Source organism: Oryctolagus cuniculus, chromosome 8 (assembly GCF_964237555.1).
Source record: "Oryctolagus cuniculus chromosome 8, mOryCun1.1, whole genome shotgun sequence".
Taxonomy (NCBI): Eukaryota; Metazoa; Chordata; class Mammalia; order Lagomorpha; family Leporidae; genus Oryctolagus; species Oryctolagus cuniculus.
In genome coordinates this window covers 66,625,908-66,648,324 of record NC_091439.1, presented here as the reverse complement: position 1 = coordinate 66,648,324, position 22,417 = coordinate 66,625,908, and the positions used below count along the sequence as shown (strand labels likewise).

Genomic DNA, 22,417 nt, shown 5'->3' with positions numbered 1-22,417 from the left:
TGTGATAATTTCAAAGAGAAATCTGGCCAATAGCTCCACGTATCTGTAGATTCCTTAGTAAAAAATAGTAGAGAATGGGGCTGGAGCTATGGTGTAGTAGGCTAAACCTCCGCCTGTGGCACCAGCATTCCATTTGGGTAGAAGATGGCCAAAGTGCTTGGGCTCCTGCACCCACATGGGAGATCTGGCAGAAGCTCCTGGCTCCTGGCTTCAGATTGGCCCAGCTCCAACCATAGTGGCCATTTGGAGAGTGAACCAGCTGATGGAAGACCTGTGTCTCTTCCTCTCTCTGTAACTCTACTTCTCTAATAAATAAATAAAATCTTTAAAAAATAGTAAATAAATGTTATCCTTCTTACTGATACAACTATTAATGATAATGATAACAATGATGAATTAATGTCATGCTATAATTTTATTTTTTAATTGTGATGAATCTTGAAAATGTTTACCATTGTTGGTAATTTGTGTGATGCAGACAAAAAGTAAATGGTTCCACAAATGTAAAATGTCAATTCATAATGTTCTATGCAAAAGCCCAGGCCTACAGTTTTCACCACTGTGCCTAAGAGTGAACCAAGATGGCAAATAAGTGAGAGAATAGGTATGTTTAGGGCCTACGTTGACCCAATTTCTGCAAAAATCAATTCAGGTGTCATCTTTTGCAAATATTTGAATCCTTTCTGTGCATCAGAGTTACAACCATGTGCAAAAAACAGTCGCTGTCCTGAAGGAATTTGAGAGAATTTATAAAATCTTAGAGGTTTAAGTGTTACTTTAGAGAAAACCTAAGGCTTTCTAAAAATAACTTAAAGAGAGCAGCAACCAAGCCTTAATGCAATCAAATCAGGTAGCTAAGCCCCAAGGGCTGAAAGGATGCTGAGGGTGAGGACTGAGGCATAGGAAACACAATTCGTAAATATCAGGGTGGCGAGAAGGAGCAGACTGCATTCATAAGCTGCAGAGCATCCAACGTGTGAGGAAGGGGAGCCCTGACCAACATGGTTACATTATAGGTGAACTGTGAGTTCTGGTACAAAGCTTCATCCTGACAACACTGGATAATTGACAAGGAATAGTGTCAGAGTAGTGTGGTTAGATTAGAGCTTTGGAAATAACATTCTGAAGTGTGACAATGCATTGGAGGGAGGCAAGAAGAGAAAGGGAGATTTGTTAGGAAGCTGTAATAGCCATGGAACGATTCAAGAGCAACGACAGCAATAGTTATAAGATGCAAATTAAAGGGAAATCAGGAGGTAGGAGTGACTTTTGGTATTTGATTTGGATCTTGAAGGATAAGCAGAATTTTACCAGGCAGACAAGTTAGGAAACATTCAAGATAAACAGACAGAGTCAGGTGTTTGGCAGAGTGGTTAAAATTGCCCCTTGGGATGTCCTTATATTTCAATGTCTGGCTCCACTCCTGACTACTCCACTTCCAATCCAGTTCTGGTAATGTGAATGCTCTGGGAGACATCGGGTGACAGCTCAAGCACTTGGGTCCTTGTCACCCACACAGGAAACCCAAATGGAGTTCCTAGCTCCTGGCTTCAGCTTCACCCAGTCTGTGTTGTGTGTATTTGGGAAGTGAATCAGAAGATGGAAGGTTTCTTACTTCCCCTCTCTGTCTCTTTCACTCTGTGTGTGTCTCTGTGCTTTTCAAATAAAATAGGGTGGTGGGGGGATAAGTAGACAAGGGAAATGAAAACATGAAAGACACACTCTGGCCATACATATATAAAAGCAATGGGATATGAAAAAAAATGGTGACTTGGGAACAGGTTCAAATCCCACTTGGTGTTTTGAGCTGGGGAGTGAGTGACATGATTGGGTCTACATTTTAGAAAAAGGAAACTAGAGTGAAGGATATTCAGGTGCCAAGTCCTTTTAGGAAAGTACCCTTGTCTAGTCATACCACAGTACCTGTAGTGTTTCCATAGGAATTCCTTGAATGCCAGGATATTTGACCAGAACAATGGCAGGCAGGCCAAGACTTTCATAACTACTGTCAGCAGGTGTCTTCAGGAACCAGGCCAATTTCTGAGTGTCATACTGACGTTAGCGCTCTGTGAGCAGACGTAACAAAACAGCTATCATTTTTGTGTCTCTATTTTGTTTTTTATTTATTTGAAAGGCAGAGTTACAGAGAGGCAGAGGCAGGAAAAGAGAAGTTACCCATCCTCTGGTTCACTCCCCAAATGGCCACAATGGCCTGAGCTGGGCTGATCCAAAGCCAGGAGCCAGGAGCTTCTTCTGGGTCTGGGCCCAAGGACTTGGGCCATCTTCCACTGCTTTCCCAGCCATAATAGAGAGCTGGATCAGAAGTAGAGCAGCCAGGACTCAAACCACCACCCATATGGGATGCTGGCATTGCAGGTGGCAGTCTCACCCACTATGCCACAGTGCTGGCCCTTCATGTCTCTATTTGGTTCAGGTAACCGCTTTCCCCAGGTGATTGGATAAATCTTGGCTGGTCTAAGCCAAACACAATGGTATCCTTGTGTCTCAAAGTGATTGGTTTACTTTACATGCATGACCTAATTCAGGTAAGTGAAATGAATAAATGTGGGATTCTGGGAAAAATTTCTTACCTCTTTGAAAGAGACACAAGAAAAAATGGTTCTGTTTTCTACTATCATTATGTGATTCCCACTAGTCCTGTAGCTTTTTTGGGATTAAGAGTGTTTAGTAAGCACTGTGGTTCAGCAGGCTAAGCCTCTGCCTGCAGTACTGGCATCCCATATGGGTGCTGGTTAGAGTCTCTTGTGCACCTCTTCCAATCCAGCTCTCTGCTATGGCCTGGGAAAGCAGTAGAAGATGGCCCAAGTCCTTGGGCCCCTGTACCCATGTGGGAGACCTGGAAGAAGCTCCTTGTTCCTGGCTTCACATTGGACCAGCTCCGGCCTTTGTAGCCATTTTGGGAGTGATCCAGTGGATGAAAGATTTCCCTGTCTCTCCTCTCTCTAACTCTGCCTGTCAAAAAATTAAATAGAGAGGAGCTCATCTGTCTTTGTGAATTTTCTATTGCAGGGTTTTAGAAAGGCTGAGGATGGCTGAAGAAAATGATGAAAGGAATGTGGATGCTTGGTGTATTATCAACGAGCCTCTGAATTCACCAAGAACCACTCTACCTTGGAGATTCCTATGTGCGCAGAGTTTCTTCAAAGTTTTAGCCATTTTGAGCTGTGTTGACTGCTAATTGCATCAGATGAAATCCTGTAACCAAGACCTCTTTTCGTAATGGGGATAACAAATGTTTAGAAATAAGGAGAGAAACAGACATGACCACTGGCTACATCTCTTTGGGTTCTTCCTCCATTTCCTTACTGATTAATAATGAATCAATTACCTATTAGGGAGGCTGCTCTATGGAGGTAGACAGAGTGGTGGGCAGAAAGTAAAATATTCACTATTTTCCCCACCCTTGAGTGCTTGACCTATTGAAGGATTGAAAATCTCTCTCCTCCCTGTTCACAGGAGTGCTGGGAGCACCTGTTCTGTGGATAAGAAGTGGTAAAGAGTCATCATTTAATGCAGGGCCAATCTTTTCACAACGAGTAGGATGAAAATGTCACACAGGGCCATTGTGAGCCATGTTTCCTCTAATTGGGTGACACAGCGAATTTGGAGCATTCCACCAGCAAGCGAGGCTCACTCCCACACAAACACAAGAAACTGGGTGAGAGCCTGTGAGCTCTGACATGGGCTCAGATCGATGACGGAGGCCAGGGAAAACACTCCCTAGAAAATGGATTCCTGTCTGTGACAGCACAGCAGGGGTTCTAGCACAGACCGCTTTTCATTTCTGTGACTCATCTTTCTTCACATTTGAATCTTCTGAAATTGTGATGCATCTCACAACTGATACATAACATGGGGTGTGACAGTCTATCTTTTCAGTTGACTTATTTCAGCTGAAGTGCTTGAGAACCATGGCCAGAGCCCCTCTCCCCTGGGGTGATAAGCATGCTGGCCAGCCAACCACTTTTGCAACAAGAGACCATTTGCTTGTGAAAAGCCTCCCTCTGGGAGCCTACAGAGCTGGGTGACCTTGGAGCCCTGACTTTGGAGTGGGTGGGAGAAGTGAAGTCCTGTGATTGTGGGGTTTCTAAAAGGGAGGGCCCTCCAAGCATCCTGTGTGGCCTGAAATTCTTGCATTATAAAGTCATTCCTTTAGTACTTAAGAGTTCATCTTGTCTTCGAAAGTTTCTATTGCATGATTTTCACATTAAACTGCAGTAGAACTCTGTTTTCAACTAAAATCTCATTTCAAAAAATTGTATATAAATAGACATTCTCCATGGGTTCCTTCCTTATTAGTAAGTGCTTTATTCTCTGCAGAACTTCCAAATCACCTCCATGAATCCCTGTTTGCAAATTACTACTAAAATTGAAGTAGGCAGGAATACAGGTTAAAATTGGTCAGATTTGTGAACTGGAAGACCACGCCCCTGTGTGACCTCATGCTCCTACCTGATGCCTTTGCCACACCCCTGTGTGGCCTCATTCCCCTACCTGGCCACACCTGGGTACCCACCAGCCAATCAGGTTAATTAACCACTCCCCTTTGGAATGGGTTAAAAGCCTGGGGCACAGTGTGCCCGGGCCCCCTGCTCTTCTTCCCTGGCCTCTTGCCAGGACAGGGCTTGCTGTAGCCCTGCCCCTCCAGGGCGCATGGCCTTCGGGCCATGTGCTCTAGGCTTCCTGGCCTAGATGTTCATCCACGTGGCTGGTTCCTGGTGCTTGGTATGAACCCCCATTCACCTCTCTCCCCTAAATAAAGCTCTCACTCTCCGATGCATCTTTCTCACTAAATAAAAGCTTAAAACGTACCATGCTGCCTCGTTTATCTGTGCCGGTATTTAGAATTCTTCTCTAAATATTAGGCAAGAACCCTCTTGGGCTTATTAATATCAGGGATTTAGTAATAAGCCCGTGGTGAAATCATAAGGCACCCCAAATTCCGGTAGCACATGTGGCACCCCGGATAGCATTCCTAGGGAACTTTAAGGACCACATTTCAGGGTAAATTTTAGGGGGTCTTTTCCAATTTCAAAATCACTGGATATATGGAAATAATAAGTTTAACCAAAAATTCGGGCTACTAGACACTTTCAAGTTTATTTAGTCTAACATCCTCATTTTATTAAGGCGGAAATTGAGATGCCGAGAGGTGAAAGGGCTCACCCAAAGTTCACCACCCAGGTGGCAGCACTACTTTGATCAGAACATGGGCAGTTGACCCTGAACTGCAGTTCCCTGGTGGAACAGCAGGGGGCCAGTTACAAGAAGGTAGAGAGATTCACATCTCTAGGTCACTGTGGTGCTGGCACTGACTTATGTCTTTAGAGCAAATACCTGTCCAACCCAGCCCACCGGAGCTTATGGAGTTATTTTTGGCTCTCCTGCCTCCCTGCCTCTCTTGTGCCAGCTGTTGTCATCAGGAACATGAGCATCCCTACACAGAACCAGACGACCTCATCTAACCACACCATACAGTGAGGTTTTACCACGCTCCAGAGACGGCAGATTCTTTCCCTGTTATTGCCTCTCCTCTGGCCATGGGAATGTTCACCCAGAAATGCCTGGTGGGCTCCTTGGGTCATCCCTTCTTTCTTCCCAAGAATCAGCTCTGAATCATAGTGGAATCTGAAACCCTGGATGGAATCCATGCCATGTGCTAAGTCTGAGATGTGCCCATGTCACTTCATATGGTGTAGGAACTTCAGTTATAAAATGAGGTAAAAATAGTACTGGGCCTGGGGTGGTGTGGTGAGGATTCAGTGGGAGAATGCAGGTGGGGTACCTAACATATACTTGGAGTGAGAACTCAATCATAAGCAACTATTCATTATTAGTAATGCTAGGTACTATCCAGCTGGACCTATTGGGTAATTGTTTTGTATGAAGCATATGCATCTTTTACATTGGGTTGGAGGACAGGAGATTATCCTGTTGGACTCTGTTGAAAATCACAAGTCACCAAACTAAGGAGGATTCAACAAAGATAATTCCTCTTTATGCTTTGTTTTAATCCCTGCTTATAAAGTTGGCCCAGTGCCTGGACTGTGATGATAAAATACCACTCTTCTCAATAAATGCATATCCAAGCAAAGGACTTGATCAACACAATGATCCTTTAAGTCCTGGGTGGGGAATGTTCAGCTTGTAGGCTGCCTAAGTCCCATGGAATCATTTGCTTTGAACCTACCAAGGCTAGGTCGGGGTTTAAATTCAACAAATCTAGGGGCCGGCGCCATGGCACAGTAGGTTAATCCTCTGCCTGTGGCACTGGCATCCCATGTGGGCACTGGTCCTAGTCCCAGCTACTCCTCTTCCAATCCAGCTCTCTACTATGGCCTGAGAAAGCAGTGGAGGATGGCTTGGGTCCTGGCACCCCTGTACTCATTGTGGGAGACTGGGGGGAGGCTCCTGGCTCCTGGTTCCTGGCTTTGGCTCGACGTAGCTCTGGCTGTTGCAGCCATTTGGGAGGATGAACCAATGGAAGGAAGACCTTTCTCTCTGTCTCTCTCTCTCTCTCACTCTCTGTAACTCGACCTCTCAAATAAATAAATATTAAAAAAAGAAAAAAAATTAAAAAAAGAGAAATTCAACAAATCTATAGCAGGTTAATTTTTAAATTGATAATTTTGTATGGCATGTGAATACTGTTGTAAATATCCAAATGGACCTTTGCAGAAAAAAAGCTTGCCCACCCCTGCTGGATGATGGAACTATAACAAAGACCTGCTTCCTCTTCATCGTCGCAAGATGCTGGTCTTCTGTGTTCTTGTCCCAGATTTTCCACTTCCTCTGGTTGTTCTCCTTTATTTTGTTTCCTTTGTTTCCTGCCTTCCAAATGTGACAGGACTTCCTTGCTATATAAAGAAAAATATCAAGGCTACCATGTACTTTTCCACCTTGATCTGGACAGTGAGGTCATTCCTGAAAGCCCTGCTGCTAAGGGAAAGGCTATTGAATGAATAAAATAATTCTACTACTTCTTTATGGGAAAAGATACACTGTGTAGGTAACTATGGACACTTCAGCAAGTTGGACAGATAGACATTTCAATGATAATGAAACATGTTTATAAATGTAATAGCACCATTTTGAAAATAAGTATAATGAGTTTATACATAAAATGTAAGTAATGGCAAGAGGAGACTTGTTGGTGGGTATTGGGTGGTAGAGCAGGATAAGAGGGAATCATTCTTCAAATGTGCCAGGGAGTTAGGCGGTAGACTTTCAGGAAGGCAGGTCTTTGTAGTGTGTGTTTATCTTGTGCTCAAACTGCTCTTAAAGTGACAGGAAAAGACAAGACATGAGAATGTTTTGAAAACATCATCTACAACCACTTCTGTCTTCTATCCAATGTCCATAGTCATAAATCTGCTGGGCTTTCTATTCTGTTCTATTGGTCTTTTCATCTCTACCTGCATCTGCACTACCCTATCTGCATTAGTATAGCTTTTTAATAAGCTTCCTAGTAAAGTGAGTCCCTAACCTTTTTTTCTTGCCAAAATTTTATTGATTCTTCTAGTTTTGTTTATGCTGCCACAAACATTTTAGAAATAATTTTCTAATAAAGGGGAGGAAGCCCTGTTCAGATTTTTAAATTTGTTATTGATTGATTTTAAATGGAGAGAGATAGAGCTCCAATATTCCAGTTCAGTCCCCAAATGCCTACAACAGCTGGGACTGGGCTGGGGCTGAAGCCGGGAGCTGGGAATTTAATCCAGGTCCCCCACATGGGTGCCAGAAACTCAATTACTTGAGCCATAACACACTGCCTCCCAAGATCGGCATTAGCAATAGACTAGAGTTAGGAGCTAGAACCAAGAATCAAACCCAGGTACTCCAATGTGGGTCATAGGCATCTTAACCAGCATCTTAATGACTGGGTTAAACAGCTGCTTGTTCACTCCTCAGATGCCTGAAACAACCACCCCTGTCTAAACCCCCTGCCACTTACCCCATGAAGATTTAGATTGGAATTACATTCATTTATTCTACAAATTTGGGGATAATTTGATAGTTTTAAGATATTGAGTGTTCCCATCCAAAAACATAATATGCTTTTACTTAGATTGACTTTACATTTTATAACATGCCCAAAGTAGTTTTCTGTATCTTTCAAAAGATTTATTCTGTTTTTCTATTTTTTACTATTTAAAACAGTATCTTTGTTAATTACCTTTTTTACATGTTTGTTACTAGTGTATAGAAATGCAATGGAACTTTTTGTACTCACATCCAGCAGTCTTGACAAGCTTACTGATTAGTTTTACTAATTAGACTGTAGATTCCCTTGGATTTTCTTTGTAAACTACTATAACTCATGAATAACAGCATTTTTTTGCTTCTTCCTTGGCAATTCATTTATTTTTTATTTAACATTTTTAAGCTTAGTATATTCATAGGCTCTCTACTATATTATAGATAAACAGTAACAGTGAATGTTTTGTCTTCCTAATTGCCAAGGAATGATCACATTACAATGTTTTTAGTAAGTTGGTAGAAACTCTTTACCAGATTAATAAAGTTTCTGCTATCATAAGTTTTCTAAGTGATTTTTATCATGAGAGTATGCTCAATTTTATCTAATGCCTTTAAAATTAGATATTGAGGTGATGTAACTGGTTTATCTCATAAAATGTTAATATTGTTCATTAAAGCAATAGCTTTTTATCAGAATTATACAAGAACATAGTTCAGAAATTAAAGTAGCCTATTGGCCACCATTTTGCATCCCCAGCAGCAGTGTATAAATGTTCCAGTTGCCCTATATCCTCGTCCATGTGGATGACCCGGATTCAGTTCCAGGTTCCGAGCTTTATCCTGGCCCAGCCCTCATTGTTGCAGGCATTTGAGGAGTAAACAAGCGGGTGAAATCAAGCTCAAGCTCAAGCTCAATCTCTCTCTCTCTCTCTCTGCTCCTCATTCTTTCAAGTAGATGGAAATAAATAAGTGTTTCAAAAGAAGCCCCCACATCGTTATGGTAGCCCCAACAAAATTAACGCAGAAAGTAGAGGTACCATGTTGATAACTTGGTTGTCTGAATGTCTTTAGTTGTTGCTGTTAATGTAAGTAAAACATGTTTATGGTTTTCAAAAATCCTTCTAACACCCTCCATCATCATTCCCCTGAGGTAAGTACTGTAACAGGTGTCTTAGTTCATTTGGTATTGCTATAACAAAATACCCAAAGCTGGGTACTTCAGAAAGAAAAGAGGTTTATGTAGCTCACGATTCTGGAAGTTCAAGAACAAGACACCAGCATCTGCTCAGCTCTGGTGAGGGCCCACTTCTGGCTGTGGCATCACAGTGGTGGGAGCTCACCTGGCAAGACAGGAATGAAGAGATTGATCTTTTCGTAACAATCCTCTCGCCCGAGACCTAGTCCACTGCTGCCAAACTCTGACCCACTTCTGTGAGACAGTGTTAACCCATCCATGGGGCTGGAGTCTCCGAGAGCTGATCACTTTCCTCTGGGCCTGTTTCCACAGATTTTACCACCTCAATAGTACCACACAAGGGACCAAGTTTCCCAGCACATGAACTTCTGGGGAACAAACGACATCCCAACCATAGCAACAGTGTTTCTTATTAAATCCGATCACATGAGAGCAGTCTGTTCACTCATCTACTATTCAACATGGATTGACTGACATCTGTGGGCCAGACATTGTGCTAGCAACTGGCATTTAAGGAAAGAGATGTTGTGAACCTTATGGCTGTCAGACTCACAGTGCTTGGCTTCCAAGAGGAAAAAGGAGGCTGAGGCTAGGGCCACACTGGAACAACACGATTGTTACCAGGAGGAGCCAAATGCAGTCATGATCAATGCGTGAGTAACTGGCACAGGGGACACAAACTTTGTGCTTAATGTTGGAGGAAAGTTACCCAGCAACAGATCTAGGAGAGGGCCAGACATGGGCGAAGGGCACGTGAAGGCAGGAGCTGCAAAGGTCCACAGCAGGAGACCAACAGCATGCATTGAGAAGGGCGGTAGGACCTCAGCTGGGAATGCAGGTGGAGTATAGAGTTCCGCTGAGTGGCCCGAGGCTAACCAACAGGCTCGAAGCCTCAGGAGTCTCACGTGACAAATATGTGTGCACATGGGAACTGGCCAGATGCCATAGTGAGTAATCACAGCTGTGTGGGAATGGAGCCTGCATTACCATGGGAACACAGAGATGGAATTATGGACGGGAAATCAGGAAGGCGGAGCGGAGGAGGTGAGGTTTATATGGGGTTGAGAAAGAACATTTGCCAGATAGCAGTCCAGAAGGGCATTCTGGGGAAGGACTACAAGGCACAGACAGGACACCATGGGGGAATGGGGTCTGCTCTGGGGACAGAGAGCCATCTGTTTGCAGATACGAGAAGAGGCAAGAAAGGCACCCAGGGTCAGGCTGGGCAGCCCTGAGGAAGTGAGTCTGGGCTGTAACCTAAAGAGTTCTGATCCAGGTTGTAGACACGGATCGAGCTGCTCATACGCAGAGCTGTGAGGCAGCAGGGGATGCCCCTGGGAACAGCACGCCAGTCCTTGGCAAACATGGTTCATCGTCACTCTCCCCTTCCCCTTCTCCACGGCTTGAGGGACTTTCCTTGGCTTCTTCCTCTCCTCCACTCTGGCAATTCCCCTTTCCAAACAAGTCTCTGCCTAGGATGAAGGCAAGCATGCCAACAGTGCCCTTGGCCCCTGAGGAATGCCCTGGCTCCAACCGCCTGTCACCAGTCACATTGATGCCGCCCAGATATCAACAGCTGCAGCCTGGGGTGTGACCCCTTTCAAAGTGTGCCTGGAGGGATATTCTTGGGTCTCCCTGCACCAACTCAACAGCTCCACTGGCACACCACACACACACAAGAATCTTGCCAGCGAGTTGGGTGTGTGGATTTCCATGATGTCCTTCTTTGGCTTGAAACCAAGGCCTTGCTCTCTGTGAGGGTCCTGTGGACTTGATTCCTCACTCTGTAAGAAAGAACTTCGCCTGGGTTATCTCTGGCCAGCGACCAAACAGCTGCTGCCTGCCATCTCAGCAGAAGAAAGTGCTTCTCCTGAAGCAACACTCACACAGCCACACAAGACAGATAAGCATGAGCTGGGAGCTGGTGGGAGGCTCGGTTATCTGCAGTGCTGTTCCTGGTTATCTGAGGAGGGCTGTACCCATGCGCTTTCAGATAGCGGAATTTCCTAGGAATCTCTGATATCAGCACTGGCTCTCCACCCCCGGACTTAAAAAAAAAGCATTCAGTACTCATTTCTGTGCCTTAAGTGGCTAAGAGACAGTGCATGAGTGCTGGGCAGGGGCAGGGGTAGGTGGGGATTTGAGAAAAGCTTGTTCGAATGTGTCTCGCTCTATCCCAGAGCAAGGGAAGAGGAGAAACAATGAGGGGTTTGGATGGGAATTGTCTCACAGTGGGTAGACATTGGTGAGGGATGACTTGAAGACCCTAATAGTCCCCAAAAAGGAATCCCTTCCCCAGGGATATTGCCTCCCTAATGACTTCTTTCGGCCAAAGCAGTTTTCAGTCCGGGTTGCACAGAACTGTAGAAGCACTAGGACGAGCAAGGGTGTAGGGGCAGTTGTACCCTTTCTCCTCATCTTTAAACAGGGATGCTCCCAATGCTTCGCTGTCCCACATCAGGCTTCCCTCTGGGACTTCTCCTGTGAAAGATTTTTCTTCTTAGCAGGTGTGGTGGCTAGTTTTATGAATCAGCATGGCTAGGCCACAGTCTGGCCATGCTTGGTCACCCATCAATCTAGATGCTACTGGGCAGGCTCTGTTTTCAGATGAGATGAACTGGAGATCAGTGTTGTTGAGTTAAGCAGGTCACCCTCCACAGCGTGGGTGGGCCTCACCCAACCCACCTAAAGCCTTAACAGAGCCGCCCCGAGGAAGAGGGATTCTGTCTCCAGGCTGCCTCCCCACTCAAGAGGCAACATCAGCTCTGCCCGCGTTCTCCTGCCTGCTGGCATGGCCTCAACTGGCCTGCAGAGTACGGAGTTAACTGCTTCCAAAATCAACTGAGCCAGCTCCATAAAGTAAGACTCTCTCTCTCTCCTTATATTTACACACATATGTGTGCACACACACACACACCTATTTATTCATATGTGTATGGGAATGTGCCAGACATATATTCACACGTGTGACACACATACCCATACACACACACACACACACACACACACAAAGGACTTCAAGAAGTTAATGGAAAAGTGGAATTGAAAGGTAATGCACAGTTTCCCTGAAGAGCTCTCATACATAGAAACACACACACGTTTATTCTGCTTTTCTGGAGAACCCTGACTGACAAAGTGGGTGTGTTAAATGCAGAGGTGTGAGTGAGGCCACGTGGAGACAGTTCTCGATGCCATACAGAATTAAGCCAAACAAATATGTCAGTGCTGTGCTCCCAGCCACGAGAAGGGCCACGAAAATACAGAATGGGGTGGGGCAAGAAAGAGCTCCGTGGCAACGGGTGGGAGTTGGAGGTATTATGCAAAGTCGCAGTTTGTAAAGTGTGTGCCTGTGTTTCTGTGCCCACGTTTACATGCGTGAGTACGTGTTTACATACACGCCCGCATTTCCTCATTCTCCCTGCTGAGGGCTCGGGAAGAACAGACACGCCAGTCCAGGGTTGCTGTCTCTATATCGCCCAGAAGGAGGGCCCAGGACGACTCAGAGGAGTGACTGGTTCCAGGCCCGGGCAGCGCGGCTGCAAGAGGAGCCTGGAGCAGCTTGTCAGGCCAGAAACAACACTGGAACATGCTCCCCACGCTTGGGAGGGAGCTCGGAGGGGTTCCACTGGCCAAACTGGGAATAACTGGAGCACCAAAATATAAAGTACAATAATCGATTATAAACCGTGGGGGACAGGCATAGATGAACTCACATGGATGAGTTTTCAAAATGCATCAGTGAAAAGGGGAGCAGGGAGCACTGTGCTGAGAGGAGCAGGCAGAGGGCTGAATGCTCCACGTGGAGCCGGTCCTGGAGAGGCAAAGCCGTCAGCCACAGAACAAGGATTGGTCAGCAAGAAACCCCGCAGATGCTCCATCCACGGGGAGAGCTTAATGAGGAGTAGGATGCTTGTATGGCTGTCAAGTATCTCCTCATTAGTTCAAGGGAGGAAAAAACAAACAGTAATTATCCAGCGAGGATCCAAATGACCTCCACCAGTGATGACAGACGTGGTGCCCCGGGAAGGACACCGCCTCACCTCTGTGGCTTCCTGGGCTGGAAACACATAGCCCCAACCTCAGCACGAAAAAAAACTCAGCTGAACTAGAAACTCGGACTGTGGGTTTTTAGAAAGGGTGGTGCCTATGTGTGTGGGGGTGGGGCAAGGGATGCTCTAGTCTTCATTCTTGTGGGGGATGTGATAATGGGGGAGGCTTTGCATGTGGCGGCGGGGGAAGGGTGGGATATATGGGATATCTCTGCACCTCTCAACTTTCCCATGAACTTAGAACAGCTCTAAAGAAATAGTCATTAAAAAAAAAAAAAAGTCCATGTGATAAGAGCAAGGGAAGGCTGCTGGAATGTCTCAGATGAAAGGAGCCTAGAAGAGCATGACAGTTAGATGCGATCCCTGACCCTACCCTGAATCCTGAATCCTGTACCGGAGGAGAGAGAAACGCCATAGAACCCACGATGATTACATCTACTGACAAGGCTGGAGAGTGGGTGCTGGGTTAGATAAAAGCATTACATGTTATGTCAGTATAAACATGGAGTTGATAACAGTCCCATGCTTACGTAAGAGAATATTCCTGTTAGTAGGAAATACACACTGCAGTGTTTAAAGGTCAAGTGTGGGTGTGACGTAACCTCAAGTTGCTTCAGAAAAAAAGGAATCCTGTTTTAATATGTAAGTGACTGCACACACACACACACACACACACACACACCAGAGAGAGAGAGGGAGGGAGGGAGGGAGGGGGACAGAGACCAAAACTGGGGAAAAGAGCACTGTGAGAAGGGAGACGTGTTTCCGGGGCCTCCAGCAGCACCCAATCCAGGGCCAGGCCCACGTTAAGGTCAGACTAACTCGTCCTCTGTCCACGGTTAGAAATGACTAAAAATACATGAGGTAGGAGGGGCCACTCAGCTTAGAAGCCCACATCCCACATGGCAGTGTCTGGGGTTGACACCTGGCTCTGTCTTTTAGCTCCAGCTTCCTGTGAACATGGAACCTGGGAGGCAGCAGGTGGCAGCTCAAGTAACTGGGTTCCTGCCACACACATGGGAGACCTGGATTGAATTCTCAGCTCCCTGCTTCAGCTCCAGGCCGACCCTGGCCATCACGGGAGTTTGGGGACTAAACAAACACATGGAAGCTCTGTCTGTCTGTCTCTCTGTCTCTGCCTCTCAAATAAATTGATAGATGACGTGATGTTGAGGAGCTGGTTGCTATCAGGCCACTCAGAGCAATGGATTTGCCTCTCAACATCGCTGAGACTTCTAGCCAATTCTAACTTCGTGGCTGTGCCTGTCAGTTCTCCAGCAGGACACAGGAACAGCACACTGACACCAGATCACTGAGGACAGCTGCAAAAAGGGGCTGTTTACAAAACAGGGATGGGGGGGGGGGGGCAAACCAGAAGGGAAGGTGCAGCAGGGGGGAGGCTGTGTTGTAAGAGAAAGGCAAGGTTGGAGGCGGGGACAAGTAGCCAGAACCTGAGCCCAGTGATGAGCTGTGTGGAAACCCGTGCTGTGCCTTTCTAGGAGCTGTGGTTGATAGGACGAGGCATCCCCTGCAGCCCAGCCTGAGCAACCCAGCAGTCAGGGAGCCAGGGGAAGCAATCTCTGATCATTCCTTCCACCATCTCCTCTCCTGCCAGGGCCTCCTATGGGCTGAAGCTGCCTAGAAGCTGGAGAGCAAGGAACCTACTGAGGCAGTGCACAGGTCAGCCTCCCGGGCTCCAGAGCACAGTGGAGAAAGCCAGGACAACAACCTGCAAGGGAAGATGGAGTCAGCAATCCCAGCTTTGTGGAAGCACAGAGAGCTGGTGTTCACCACCAAGGAAAACATGCCAACCACACTTCGAAGATTCATGATATTGGGGTGGTTGAAGAGTTTAGTAGGAAAATACAGAGGAGCTGCTTTCTTGTTTATCAGAAAGGAATCCTAAAAGACATTATTTTCTTTAAATAAGTTGTTTTCCAAATTGTCATCCACAGCCAATAGAAAGTTAAACAGCTTCATTAAAAGTTTATTGACAACATAATTTAAAACACAGTATCGATGGAAAAATTCCCCCATTAGTTTTTCCTGTAAGGATAAAATCTTAGATTTGACCAAAAGGCTGTAAGTTTCTGGAGTGCTCCACTAAATTGTAGTCCAGGGTCTGTGGCAACACAGAGGGAGTACTCCCCAGCTCTGGGCTGGGCCAGAGTATGCCGAGGGCAGCAAGGACAGGCGGAAGGTGACTGAGCACAGCTGGGTCAGAAAGCAAAGCCCAGGGCAAGCTGAGGCTGAGACCAGAAGGTACATCACAAAATGCAGAGTTAGAGGGTTGGCGGTAGAGCCAAGGCACTGTGCAAGACAATGCACAACCAGTGATTCAGGATCACAGCTCTCAGAGGCAAGCTTCAAGTGCTATTGGTTGTTTCTTTGGCAGCAGGGATGACTATTTAGATGAGGAGGGACCTCATTCCAGACCTATGAAAACTGAGGCTGGACAGAAACTTCAAGTTGCAGGAGTCACACATGAGTAGCAACCTACAGGGTTGAGTGTGACCACTCTTTCTCAAGAATGTCTCTTTAAGCCTAGAAAGTGACCTCCTCTCTGGAAATCAATGCACATTTTGAAGGCCTCAAGGCCAGACTCTTTATACATAGACTGTGTCCCAGTAGCCTTCCCACACCCAGCCCATGGTGCCGCAATTGCCTCTGTGATCCTCTCTGGGTTCCTAGGACAACTTTTAGAAGTGGAAGTCTGTTTTCCATAGTCATTGGCACTCAATCACTGTGAGAGGTCAAAAAAAAAAAAAAAAAAAAAGGCAAGCTGCTTTATAAGCCAACCAACAAGGAGAGAGTTTCAACCTAGGTTCCGGGGAGGTTTAAAAAATGCCCAGCACATAGCAAGCAAAGCCACTACCTGAGATGCCAGCCAGCATCTCATATGGGCACCGATTCAGGTCCCAGCTGCTCCACTTCCAATCCAGCTCCCATCTAACGTGCATGGGAATAGAAGATAGCCCAAGTCCTGGGCCCTGCCATCCATGTGGGAGACCCAGAAGAAATTCCTAGCTTCACACCAGCCCAGTTCTGGCCTTTGTGGCCATTTGGGGAATGAAACAGAGGATGGAAGATCTCTCTTTGTGCTAACTATGCCTTTCAAATAAATAATTTTTTTTTACAGGCAGAGTGGACAGTGAGAGAGAGAGAGAGAGAGAGAGAAAGGTCTTCCTTTTGCCATTGGTTCACCCTCCAATGGCCGCCGCGGCCAGCACACTGCGCTGATCCGATGGCAGGAGCCAGGTGCTTCTCCTGGTCTCCCATGGGGTGCAGGGCCCAAGCACTTGGGCCATCCTCCACTGCACTCCCTGGCCACAGCAGAGAGCTGGCCTGGAAGAGGGGCAACCGGCACAGAATCCATTGCCCCGACCGGGACTAGAACCTGGTGTGCCGGCGCCGCTAGGTGGAGGATTAGCCTAGTGAGCCACAGCGCCAGCAAATAAATAAATCTTTAAAAAGGAAAAGAAAATTGAAGTGCCCAGCAGACACAGAGACTGAGTTCCACCTACAAGGAAGACTTTCCTAATGCATCTATCATGATGGGAAACAGCATCTTTCTCCAGTTGAACTAGCAAAACTCTGGTTCACCAACATACAAGTTGTAATACTGTTAGAACTAGAAGCCTTCAGGCCAGCGTCGCGGCTCTCTAGGCTAATCCTCCGCCTTGCGGCGCCGGCACACCAGGTTCTAGTCCCAGTCGGGGCGCTGGATTCTGTCCCAGTTGCCCCTCTTCCAGGCCAGCTCTCTGCTGTGGCCAGGGAGTGCAGTGGAGGATGGCCCAAGTGCTTGGGCCCTGCACCCCATGGGAGACCAGAAGCACCTGGCTCCTGCCTTCGGATAGGCGTGGTGCGCCGGCCGCAGCGGCCATTGGAGGGTGAACCAACGGCAAAGGAAGACTTTTCTCTCTGTCTCTCTCTCTCACTGTCCACTCTACCTGTCAAAAAAAAAAAAAAAAAAAAAAAAAAAAAAAAAAAAAAAAAACTAGAAGCCTTCAAACAGCAAAGCAAATGGAATTGTAATTTAAAAAATTAAAAGCTGAAGCTGTCTACACAGTCTATGAATGCCTTTGTTGTGAGAAATGAATCCTAACCATTAGCTTCCTGCACAGGAGCCACACTGATTCCTGCCTTCTCAACTTTTCCAGACCTGCCCTCCACCATTCCCCAACTCATTTCTTGAGGCTCCACTCACAACGATTTCCCTGAGTGTGTTGAGCTGTTTCATATCACTGTGCCTTTGAATGCTGTAATGGACTTCACATGAATTACTGTAACAAAGAGACTACAAAAATAGAAGGCCTTATTACAGTTTGTATTTCTGTTCTGAATAGTCCAGAGATGAAGGTACAGAGCACACAAGACATCCTGGCTCCAGGTGGTCATTCAGGGACCCAAGTTACCTAACACCTTGCTACCTCACCATCTCATTGGCTGTTGCCATCACTCCCAGGCTTGAAGTGGGCTTGCCTTCATGTCTGATGAAGTCAGAACCCAGGGTAAGGAACCTGGCCTCTCAGGCAATAACTCAGAACCTCATTGCCTGGCCATGCCTAGCTGCAAGGAGTCTGGAAAGCTCCAGTAGGTGGCCATGCACTCTACCCAAGTGCATAGTCTTCATGAAGTGGCATATAATGAGAATTTTCTGCCACCTGTCTATTTCCTTGACCTGGAATGGATTTTGCTCACCTTGACTGCTTTCCTGATCTTCCCTCCTTGCCCTTTGTGACTTCGTAAAAATAAATGTTCTCTGTTCCACAACTCAAACTTTTTTTTTTTTATAATTATCTGTGTATAGCTTTGGCTGTGAGCTGAAGAAGGAGCCGGCAATAAATTACGAAAATCACTCCTGCAGTTTAACAACTTTTATAGTGTCCATAAAACTTCCAGTTATTGCAGTCCTCACTTGGTCACTCTGCAGAACAGGATTGCTGCTGAAGGAAACTGTTAACAGCCCTGGTCACACTCTTTCATTTGCTCCAAGGTCCAAGGTAAATGGTCTCTCTTAGGTGCTTTTACTATTCTCTATCATTCTTCCTTATGATCCTTCGGTAAGTTGTATCCCACTCTACACCCTCCTATAGGACCCGTTCAACTTTAGGGACCAGACATCACTGTCATCACAGATGCTCTCACCTCTATCAGAATAAATGGCCAAAATTCAGCACAGAGATGAGGTCCTTTGACAAAGAATCACTGAAGTACGCACTCACTGAGTGTTTATTGAATGAATGGTTCATTCATTCAGCAAATGATTGAATGAATAAGTGCAAGGATAAAGTTGGCCAATATTTGATCCAAAAGCAAGTTACAAAGTCTGCTTATTTCCAAATGGCATCTGCAGGGTGAGCATCTGCTCACTAGCTTTCCATGGACCAGAGCAGATTGCGCTTAGAATCTGATCTTGGTGAAGGGGAGGGAGAGTTTCATGCATTTTAGAAATCCGAGAAATCAAAAGGAACAAATCTTATAGAACTGCTGATACAGAAGGAGGTCTGAGTAGAACTCGCCTTGTCCAATTTCAGGGCTGGCCCACTCTGGCTCTCCCCCAATCCTTTTAGAATGGTTTTGCAGGGGTGGAGAGCCTGTTTTTTCACCAAGGGCCATGTGGATATTTGTAACACCATTGGCAGGCCATATACAATTATCAGCTTTAAAATCACCCTGCTATAGATTTATTGAAGTTTGATTCCCACTTGTGGTTTCTTTCACAGGCCGTGTATGGCCCCTACACGCAGCAGGAGGCCCAGAGCCACCATAACTATAGGTCGGTGTATCTACCCAAGACAGGCTGCTTTGGATGTGGGTGTTTAGAGCGAGATAAATAAGAAAAATAATTTGATACTAAGGCTTTGTCTATAAAGACAAAACAATCAACTGGCTGCAGCCTGGGATCTCTTGAAACCTAGGCAAGTCTCCCCTGTGCACATGAGCATCCGGCAGGCTCTAGTCCTGTAACATCTCGGAGGCTCCCCGAGAGCTCACAGCTTCCTGGATGAAATCCTGTTTAGAGTGCTATGCTTTCCAAGATCGGAATATGAGGTTTTATTCTTAAAAACAGAGTCTAAATGAAAAATCCACTTGCACTCTATCCCCTGAGTGTCCTAGGCTCATGAAATCTTGTTACTTCCTAAACAGAGTGTGGTCAGAAGACTGTGCAGCTTTGAAATCCCGAAATGAAAGAAACTCCAACTTCCTTTGCATGGTATCATTATCAAATCAAATAGTTGCTGTGCTGCCTATGTTTTACGGACAGTTACAGGAAACATCCTAAAACATGAATTCAAATTTTTAAGACCACCCTAAAGACCCTAATCACAAACTTTGAATATCAATTGAATCATAATGATTTCTGTCTGACTTTTAACTGGGGAAGAAAACATTATTGCTGAATGCAGCCAGGGAGATTTTCATTTCAATAGAAACACATTAAAGTTGAGTTGAAGTGAGGGAAAGGTTGTGGCAAGGAAGGCCCAGAGATTCCTCAGTAAGATTTCCAAACTGATAGAGTACTACCATGGCAGAATACTTTAGATGGTATCTCAAGTGAGATTTATCTGTTAAAAGGTAGATATATCATGGGGATAATGATTTACATCAGAACCGTAGTTTGGGGCTGAAGGAGTGAAAGAAGTAGTTGAGACACAATTGCTTGTTGAGGCAGACCAGGCACGGAAGCCAGCATGATGTCGGGGCCCTGAATAGCTGGTGAGATGTGAGAAATTCTAATGACACAGTTGTTTAGTGAAATGGATGACCTGCAAGGAGAGAGCAACACTGATAGGAAAGCATTCAGGACCAGAAGCTGCAAACCTCAGCCTTAACTATCTTTACCTAGACTTTACTTCTCCAGGCTCCCCATCTCTCATTTGCTTTGGAACTGGTTGGGGTTGGATGATTTCTGTGTACCTTCCAGTTACAATGTCCTCTGCCCCTAAGGGGAATGTGACTCCTGAAAGAAAGTTGCACGGTGTGATGTAATATCAAGAACAGAAAACGAACCTGAACAAGAAGGCCTGGGAAGAGGTAGCCAGATGTACTTCCTCTATCAAATCACAGCAAGACCTGAAATCCATTTCTTTGGACACAGACAGAGGGCAGCAGCTGCAGAGGAGCAGGGGATTCCCAAGCCCCTGTTTCCATGGGAATGAGGGAACAAGGCTGCCTCCTAACAGATTGGTGGTTTTAAAATCCCATCTCTTCCAAAACTTTCCTTCCATCTGTTTCTGCGTTGCTGAACTCTGGTTGAAGCTAAAAGAGAAAGTGTCCCATCCTATTCTGCTGGTATATTCTATTTAAAGGGTGGGTGGCAGTGGAAAATAAAACCACACAAAATGACACTGAAAATTTTGAATTTTTTTTCATAGTCCATGTAAGTTTATAAACCTGTAATAATTGATTACCAGAATATTAACTTTTTATTTTTTTTCAATTTCTACTTACTCCCTGTTTTTTATACCTATTTTTTCCCCTAATCTCCCCACCATGCTCTGGTTCTTGAAATTTTTTCTAGTTTCCTTACTACCTGGAAACACTACATGGCACAGTGATGCAGGCACCGATGTAGGTAAATAATATGGGACAATACCCTCCCAAACTTCTCAGCCACACTGAATGCTATCCTGAGGTTGTCTCTGGCTACTGAGTGCTAGGTGGAGAAGGAAGGTGGTGGAGAGAAAGCAAAGCACAGGCCTCCCCCCTCCCTTTGATAAGCTGCTATCTGCCTCACTCATTAGAAGCCCCAGTTCCTTCAGTAAAAAATTAAATGCGACAGTTTCCTCTCTGTCATCCCTAGATCTTCTTGCTCTAAGATGACTGACATGCCCTGAAAATAAGTGCAATTCACTGGTGAGTTATTTGCAGAATTGAATGAAAGTAGTAGTGCTAATCCAGGGTAATGTATATTGAGTTGCCCTGGTGAGCCGACCTGTCATGTCTTCCCAGCTCTATGCTCCTTGGTGACCTCCACAGTGGCTTTATACTTGATTTTATAACTTGCTTTGGCTAGTGGGGAGGTGGCAATGTTGACAGAAGCAAGGACTTCAAAGCATGCCAATGGGATGCACATGTCCCATATGAGAGTGCCTGGGATCAGCCCTGGCTGTGCTCCCAATCCCAGCTTCCTGTTAATATGTACGCTGGGAGGCAGCAAGCAGCAGCTCCGCTAGTTGGATCCCTGCCTCCTGTGCAGGAAACCTGAATTGAGTTCCTTGCTCCTGGCTCCAATCTACTCTAGTTCCAACTTTTGTAGATATTTGAAGAATGAAACAGTGCATGGGAGCCAACCAGCAGATGGAAGAATAGCAGAAGTATTGATCAAAGGACACAAAATTTCTTTTAAACCAAAGGAATAAGTTCAAGAAATCTATGGTACAATATGTTGACTATGGTTAACAACAGTGCATTATATACTTGAAAATCACGGAGAGAGTAGGTTCCAAGTGTTTTCACCACACACAAAAAAAGGTATGTGAGGTAATGGATGTGCTGAATGGCTTGACTGTGTCACCCCATAGTGTACATGTGTATCACAACATCACGTCGAATGCCATAATTACATGCAATTTTATTTTGTCAACTTAAAAAAATGAAAGAAATCATGTTTTACAATCCTCATGCTCTGTCATCATCAGGAGAGCCTGTCTGGGACCCAGCCCTCCTGGCAGAGGCCATCAGAGGTTAGGGGACAGTTAGATGGTCCTGCACACATGAGTGAGAACAGATGAGCCTGGTCCTAACCTGAAGAGCTGCCATGTAACACAGAGACTCGTTAGCTGACTGATACAGGTAACTATAATAACATATTGGGCTTTTGCTATATATACCAGGCACTGCTTTATGCTTCTTTCTTCGGTCATTTGGTCTTTATAATTTTTTATATTTTGTCTTTATACTTTAGAATACCTCAAATATTGCAGAAAAGCACAAGGAAGAGGCCAATGAGCCCACACAGACTTAACTATTTTGCTGTATTCACTTCATATATAAAGAATATATGACTTAACTGCCATGCCAAATATCTGCCCTTGTTTTTTGTCTTTTTGAAAGTACCCATTCTAGGGGCTGGTGCTGTGGCACAGCAAGTTAACACCCTGGCCTGAAACACCAGGTTCCCACATGGGCACTGGTTGGAGTCCCAGCTACTCCACTTCGATCTGGC

General features: G+C 45.5%; 1 long non-coding RNA gene across 1 annotated transcript in view; it reads right to left on the bottom strand.

Moving 5' to 3' along the window:
* Nucleotides 1–445: 445 nt before the first annotated feature.
* The window catches only part of LOC138843386 (uncharacterized), a 34,238-nt gene continuing 12,266 nt past the window's right edge, over nt 446–22,417 (bottom strand). The window contains exon 4 of the long non-coding RNA XR_011378048.1: nt 446–9,341. This is a non-coding gene — a long non-coding RNA (uncharacterized lncRNA). The remainder of the gene's footprint in view (nt 9,342–22,417) is intronic.